The 6917-nt window shown below is 45.1% G+C and overlaps 1 non-coding gene across 1 annotated transcript; it reads right to left on the bottom strand.

The window, feature by feature from the left end:
• Window positions 1–1885: 1885 nt before the first annotated feature.
• On the bottom strand, window positions 1886–2014 carry LOC148163339 (small nucleolar RNA SNORA65). The gene has a single exon (XR_015769403.1). It is a non-coding gene; the product is annotated as a small nucleolar RNA SNORA65 (small nucleolar RNA).
• Window positions 2015–6917: the final 4903 nt, after the last annotated feature.

Below are 6917 nucleotides of genomic sequence, written 5' to 3'. Positions count from 1 at the left end.
CACAGGGGACCCCGAGCTAACAGCCCAAGGTGCCGAGGTTTACTTTCCATCCTCTTATATACCTTCTACGGCGATATAGACCTATAATGATTTACAGCAGGGGCGCAGTAGGGCACATTCCTCCACGTACCCAGGATCAGTCAAGCATGTAAGAATCTTTAAAACAGAATAAAGGAACAAATAGGGGAGTGCCCAGTGTGCTATTTACAGCTGGCTTCCTACCTACTAAACATCTTCTGCTGTGTTCTTTGGAACTGACCACACACATTCCAAGGGAATTTCACTGTGATCCTTCCTGGTTATTTTTAATCCTGCAATCTCGAGTTTTCCCGGAGATCTCGGAGTCTGAGCGAGCTTGCACCAGTGGTTGTTGTGGCGTTCTGTTTCCCACAGCTCCCCCTTTCTTTTTTCAAATTAGCCGCTGTCGTAAGCACTCTGTGATGGAGATTTGGGGCACTCATTTGTTTTTTGAGGATACAGTATCCAGGATCCAGACCCCCATACGGGCCTGGAGAAGGATGGAATCCATACTGCGCTGAGGCGCATGTCCCCACCGCTAACATAGCCAGGAACAAATGTTCAGGGCTTTTGGTAGATCTGGTCGTCTCCAGGACTCGCTCCGCCCTCTGAGTGAGGGTCTTCAGTTGCCCCCAGGTTGGAGGTGTTGTCGGAGGCAATTTTCGTTTTCGAGGTCTCTTCAAGGAAAGTGTTGCCATCTCTCGGACAGGGGGCTGGGTAGTCAATCCCTGCAGCGGCTGAGAGACCTCTTATGTTGTCTTCATCGCCAGTCCTGGGCCGGACTTTCCGAAGAGGTACCCAAATTGCTCGATCTGGAATGACACAAGCATTAACTGGGGCCTTGGGTAATTAGTTTCCCGGGCAACCAATTATTTTCCTCAGTTTTTATCCACACGGTGCATCCTGAGTTGAGACTGAGGCTGGCGAGAAATGTTTGTCAGCTCTGGTATATGGTTCTCCTTGGGGTAAATTTAGAAAATTTAAAATAAATAAGGTTTGTGCCATGATGTCTTGGGGGAGGATTCCCCCTTTCTTTTTTGAAATAGTTTTACGGAGTTGTTTTTATAAGAAGCCGGAGTAGTTGTTTGGATTTTCTCCGGGGCTATTATAAGACCAGCAGAAGTCAAATGTTGGGAAGCGGCCTGATACACATCTTGTAATTCGGTTTCAGTTTGTGACACCAGCAAAATATCATTCATATAATGAATGATATAGGATCGAGGATAATGATCTCTTACAGGTCTGAGGACCTGGCCAACATAATACTGACACATGGTAGGAGAATTAGTCATGCCTTGTGGCAAAACTGTCCATTGGTATCGTCTCATTGGTTCCTTATTGTTAGTGCTGGGAAGAGAAAAGGCAAATTTCTCCTTAGATCTATTATTATCAATGGCCATTGTTTGGGAATGGCTGTAGGAGTAGGTAACCCAGGCTGCAAGGCGCTCAGAGGCTCCATGATGGTGGATTAACAATCTGAAGGTCTATTAAGAGCCTCCACTTACCTGATTTCTTTCTTTCTTTCTTTCTTTTTTTGAAGTGAACATAACCTCAAGATTTTATTGTCTTCATAACATTAACAAAATATGAAGCTTAGAACTGGATCACTTGGCCCTTTCTCCTTATCTCCTCCCACTTCAAAATGCTTGCATCTCTTAATAGCCAGCATTCTCTTAGATCTGCAATTGGGCTCAACACACTCAAGCCTCAGCCCAATCTTCTTGGTAGTTTTAGCCTTTTTCCGGAAAATCGGCTTAGTCTGCCGACCAGAGCCACTGTGCTTCCTGTCGTAACGCCGCTTTCCCTGGGCATAAAGAGAATCTTTGCCCTTCTTGTACTGTGTCACTTTGTGGGGCTGGTGCTTCCGGGCTGTTCCCATGCTTTCGGCACAGAGTCATCCACATGAAGAACAATGCTGTTTCCTAAACTGGGGTTTACTATCAGCTCACCACTGGATTGCACCAGCCAACAGAAACTGATCGGGTGCAGTGGCGGGTGACTGGCTGATTTCTTTCTGATAACAAAAACAGGAGCGTTCCAAGGAGATTGCGAAGGCTCTATATGTCCTGCCTGCAATTGTTCTTGAATAATTTGTTCTAAGGCCTGCAATTTTTCTATCGGAAGGGGCCATTGAGGAGTCCAAACCGGGGAAGAAGTTTTCCATGTTATTTTAATGGGGACAGGGCTCTTCTCCTCAATGGCCCCTAGGAAAAAGGGTAACCCAGTCCAGCCCTATGAGTTTGTCCTTGGGCAATGATAGGCTCCTTTATTCCTTCACGTTGTCTGCCTAAGCCCTGTCCTGGTTTATAGCCCATCTTTGTCCTGATTTGATTAATTGGTCGATTTAGGGGGGATGACTAGCTCGGCTTCCCACTGTTGCAAGAGGTCTCTTCCCCAAAGATTAATGGGGGTATTTAAGATGAAAGGCTGGATAACTCCTTCTAATCCGTCTGGTCCCTCACATTTAAGTGGCACACTACTTTGTCGAATTTCTTCTGCCGTCACAAAACCCATTCCTTCTACCGAACTAGAAGTTGCTTGCGTGGACCGGGTATTAGGCCAATGCTGGGAGGCTATTACTGAAATGTTGGCTCCAGAGTCTACTAGACCTTCCTCTAGTCCTTCCTTTAATTTTAAGAGTCGTAGAAGGATGATCAGTCTGAGTCAGTAATGAAGCCCATTTAACCATGAGAGGATCAGTACTACCGAATCCTCCCCGTCTGATCTGTTGGGACTGACCAATTTGTACATAGGGTAATAATAATAACTGAATTCTATCTCCTCCCTTAAAGGTCCAAGGAACCCGAGTCTGTGCGACCACCATTATTTCTCCCTCATAGTCAGAATCTATTACTCCAGTCATCACCTGGATTCCTTTAAGATTTAGGCTAGATCACAGCAATCAGACAACAAAAAGAAATCAAAGGCATCCAAATCGGCAAAGAGGAAGTCAAACTCTCACTCTTTGCAGATGATATGATACTGTATGTGGAAAACCCAAAAGACTCCACCCCAAAACTGCTAGAACTCATGCAGGAATTCAGTCAAGTAGCAGGCTATAAAATCAATGCACAGAAATCAGTGGCATTCCTATACACCAACAACAAGACAGAAGAGAGACAAATCAAGGAGTCGATCCCATTCACAATTGCACCCCAAACCGTAAGATACCTAGGAATAAATTTAACCAAAGAGGCAAAGGATCTGTACTCAGAAAACTATAAAATACTCAGGAAAGAAATTGAAGAAGACACAAAGAAATGGAAAAACGTTCCATGCTCATGGATTGGGAGAACCAACATTGTGAAGATGTCAATGCTACCTAGAGCAATCTACACATTCAGTGCAATCCCCATCAAAATACCACCCACTTTTTTCAAAGAAATGGAACAAATAATCCTAAAATTTGTATGGAACCAGAAGAGACCCCGAATAGCCAGAGGAATCTTGAAAAAGAAAAGCGAAGCTGGCGGCATCACAATTCCGGACTTCCAGCTCTATTACAAAGCTGTCATCATCGAGACAGTATGGTACTGGCACAAAAACAGACACATAGATCAATGGAACAGAATCGAGAGCCCAGAAATGGACCCTCAACTCTATGGTCAACTCATCTTTGACAAAGCAGGAAAGAATGTCCAATGGCAAAAAGACAGTCTCTTCAACAAATGGTGTTGGGAAAATTGGACAGCCACATGCAGAAGAATGAAACTGGACCATTTCCTTACACCACACACAAAAATAGACTCCAAATGGTTGAAAGACCTAAACGTGAGACAGGAGTCCATCAAAATCCTAAAGGAGAACACAGGTAGCAACCTCTTCGACCTCAGCTGCAGCAACTTCTTCCTAGAAACGTCGCCAAAGGCACGGGAAGCCAGGGCAAAAATGAACTATTGGGATTTCATCAAGATAAAAAGCTTTTGCACAGCAAAAGAAACAGTCCACAAAACCAAAAGACAACCGACAGAATGGGAGAAAATATTTGCAAATGACATATCAGATAAAGGGCTAGTATCCAAAATCTATAAAGAACTTATCAAACTCAACACCCAAAGAACAAATAATCCAATCAAGAAATGGGCAGAAGACATGAACAGACATTTTCCCAAAGAAGACATCCAAATGGCCAACAGGCACATGACAACGTGCTCCACATCGCTCGGCCTCAGGGAAATCCAAATCAAAACCTCAATGAGATACCACCTCACACCAGTCAGAATGGCTAAAATTAACAAGTCAGGGAACGACAGATGTTGGCGGGGATGTGGAGAAAGGGGAACCCTCCTACACTGTTGGTGGGAATGCAAGCTGGTGCAGCCACTCTGGAAAACAGTATGGAGGTTCCTCAAACAGTTGAAATTAGAGCTACCATTCGATCCAGCAATTGCACTACTGGGTATTTACCCCAAAGATACAAATGTAGGGACCCGAAGGGGTACGTGCACCCCAATGTTTATAGCAGCAATGTCCACAATAGCCAAACTGTGGAAAGAGCCAAGATGTCCATCGACAGATGAATGGATAAAGAAGAGGTGGTATATATACACAATGGAATATTATGCAGCCATCAAAACGAATGAGATCTTGCCATTTGCAACGACGTGGATGGAACTGGAGGGTGTTATGCTGAGTGAAATAAGTCAATCAGAGAAAGACATGTATCATATGACCTCACTGATATGAGGAATTCTTAATCTCAGGAACAAACTGAGGGTTGCTGGAGTGGTGGGGGGTGGGAGGGATGGGGTGGCTGGGTGATAGACATTGGGGAGGGTATGTGCTACGGTGAGCGCTGTGAATTGTGCAAGACTGTTGAACCACAGATCTGTACCTCTGAAACAAATAACGCAACATATTTTAAGAAAAAAGAAAAAGAAGAAGATAGCAGGAGGGGAAGAATGAAGGGGAGTAAGTCAGAGGGGGAGACGAACCATGAGAGATGATGGACTCTGAAAAACAAACTGAGGGTTCTAGAGGGGAGGGGGTGGGGGGATGGGTTAGCCTGGTGATGGGTATTAAAGAGGGCACATTCTGCATGGAGCACTGGGTGTTATGCACAAACAATGAATCATGGAACACTACATCAAGAACTAATGATGTAATATATGGTGATTAACATAACAATAAAAAATTTAAAAAAAAAGATTTAGGCTAGATCTTCCTAGCACAAGACCCACGGTTCCTCTTGGTAAAGGTCCATAATAACCCGTGGGTATTTTTTGAGGCCTGAGACCAGGGTGAAGACTTACTGTAAAAGGAGTGGTTAAATCTACTGCCGCACTTCCCTGGGTGGCGGGACTGAATGATAACAGGGAGGGTTTATGTGCACAGCAGGAAGTTGCTGCTGGAGAGGCGACATATTGAATCCCCCGTTGTTGTTCAGGACCCGGGGGTGGCCCCGCATCCCGTTTCCCCGACCTTAATGGGAGTGGGCTACCTTGCCTGTCAAATTTGGATCTGCATCCCTTGGCCCAATGTTTGCCTTTGCCACAGTGAGGGCAGGGGCTAGGCGCGGTATTAGAAAGGGAATTGGCTCTGGGTTGGGGGCCTTTACGGCATTCCCTCTTGTCAGGTCCTACTTTCCCACAATTATACCATTTCATATCCTGTTGTTTTTGTAGGGCCATGAGCTGAAGGGAGGCTCTCCGAGCTTGATGTGTAAGAATGCCAGTATTTCTACATAGACGAAGATAATCGAGAATACCTCCTGTTTGTCTATGGGGCCGGATGGCTGCTTGGCAGTCCTCATTAGCATTTTCAAGAGCAAGCTGTCTTAGCAAGTGCTCTTTAGCAGGTTTATTATTGACTTGGCGGTCAATAGCCATTTCAAGCTGAGAAATAAAATCAGTATATGCTTCTGTAGGGCCTTGCACAATTTTTATATAACTTTGCCCCACTTCCCCTGAAGGGGTTAGCTTTCCCCAAGCTGCGAGGGCGATTTCAGAGACCTGCGCTGTGGCTGCAGGTGGAGTGTTGACCAACTGCTCTCGAACATCTGAAAAGGGGCCAGAGCCAGTGAGCATTTCAAAAGAAATATGATGCATGGCTGGGTTAGCCCGATTCGCCCGGGGTTTCATATAAGCACCATCCCATAGCCACATTTTCCATTGCAATAAATCCTGTGGCTTAAGGCAAGCCCGTGCAACCATATGCCAATCACGAGGGATCCACTCCCCAGAATTTGCCCAAGTTTTCAAAATCTCTATAGTATAAGGGGCTGTGGGTCCATACAAGTGGCGAGCCTTCTTTAGTTCCCTTAAAGCATTTAAATCTAATCCCTCATAGACGGGACCAGTAGCTTGTGTTCGGTCTACGGGGAAAGCCATAAATAGATCATTAGCCCCTTGCCATCCGAGTTCCTTTTCGAGAGGTGAGAGAACTAGGGAGGATCGTTTGAGAGGGAATAAATCTACTGTGGAGGGAGGTTGATCTCATCTTCGGCGGGGTCCTCCGTTAAAAGCGGAGGGGCCGTGGGTAACGGCCACGACTGTGAAGCCGCGAAAATTTTTTTACTTTCAGTCTTAGCCTTTTCTAAAGTCTCATCGTCTAATTCATATGTATGTAAAGAGTTAGTAGTTTCTTTAGCAACCTCAGCCGGGGATAACTTATCCGCAGTTTCCATAGTATTGATCACTGCTCGTACTAAAGCCCAAATGGGCCAGAAATCAAGGGGAATCATTTCACCCTGTCTCGTAGCCTTCGAGACATTATTTTTCACTCGGATCCAAGTCTCCTCATCTAAGGAGCCTTCGTCCGGAAAGCAAGGATTATATTCAACTACTGTTTCCGAACATTTTTCTATGCGCTGCTTAGTAACTGTAGCTCCATATTCTTTAAGAAAATGATGTATCAACGCAGGAAAACCTGATGCTTTCGAATTTGATTGCCCCATAACC

This window comes from Eumetopias jubatus, unplaced genomic scaffold (genome assembly GCF_037043125.1).
Source record: "Eumetopias jubatus isolate StellerSeaLion01/CBP00866 unplaced genomic scaffold, mEumJub1_p1.0 scaffold_10, whole genome shotgun sequence".
Lineage (NCBI taxonomy): Eukaryota > Metazoa > Chordata > Mammalia > Carnivora > Otariidae > Eumetopias > Eumetopias jubatus.
Note: the sequence above shows the minus strand (reverse complement) of the source record. Positions and strands in the feature narration are given on the sequence as shown.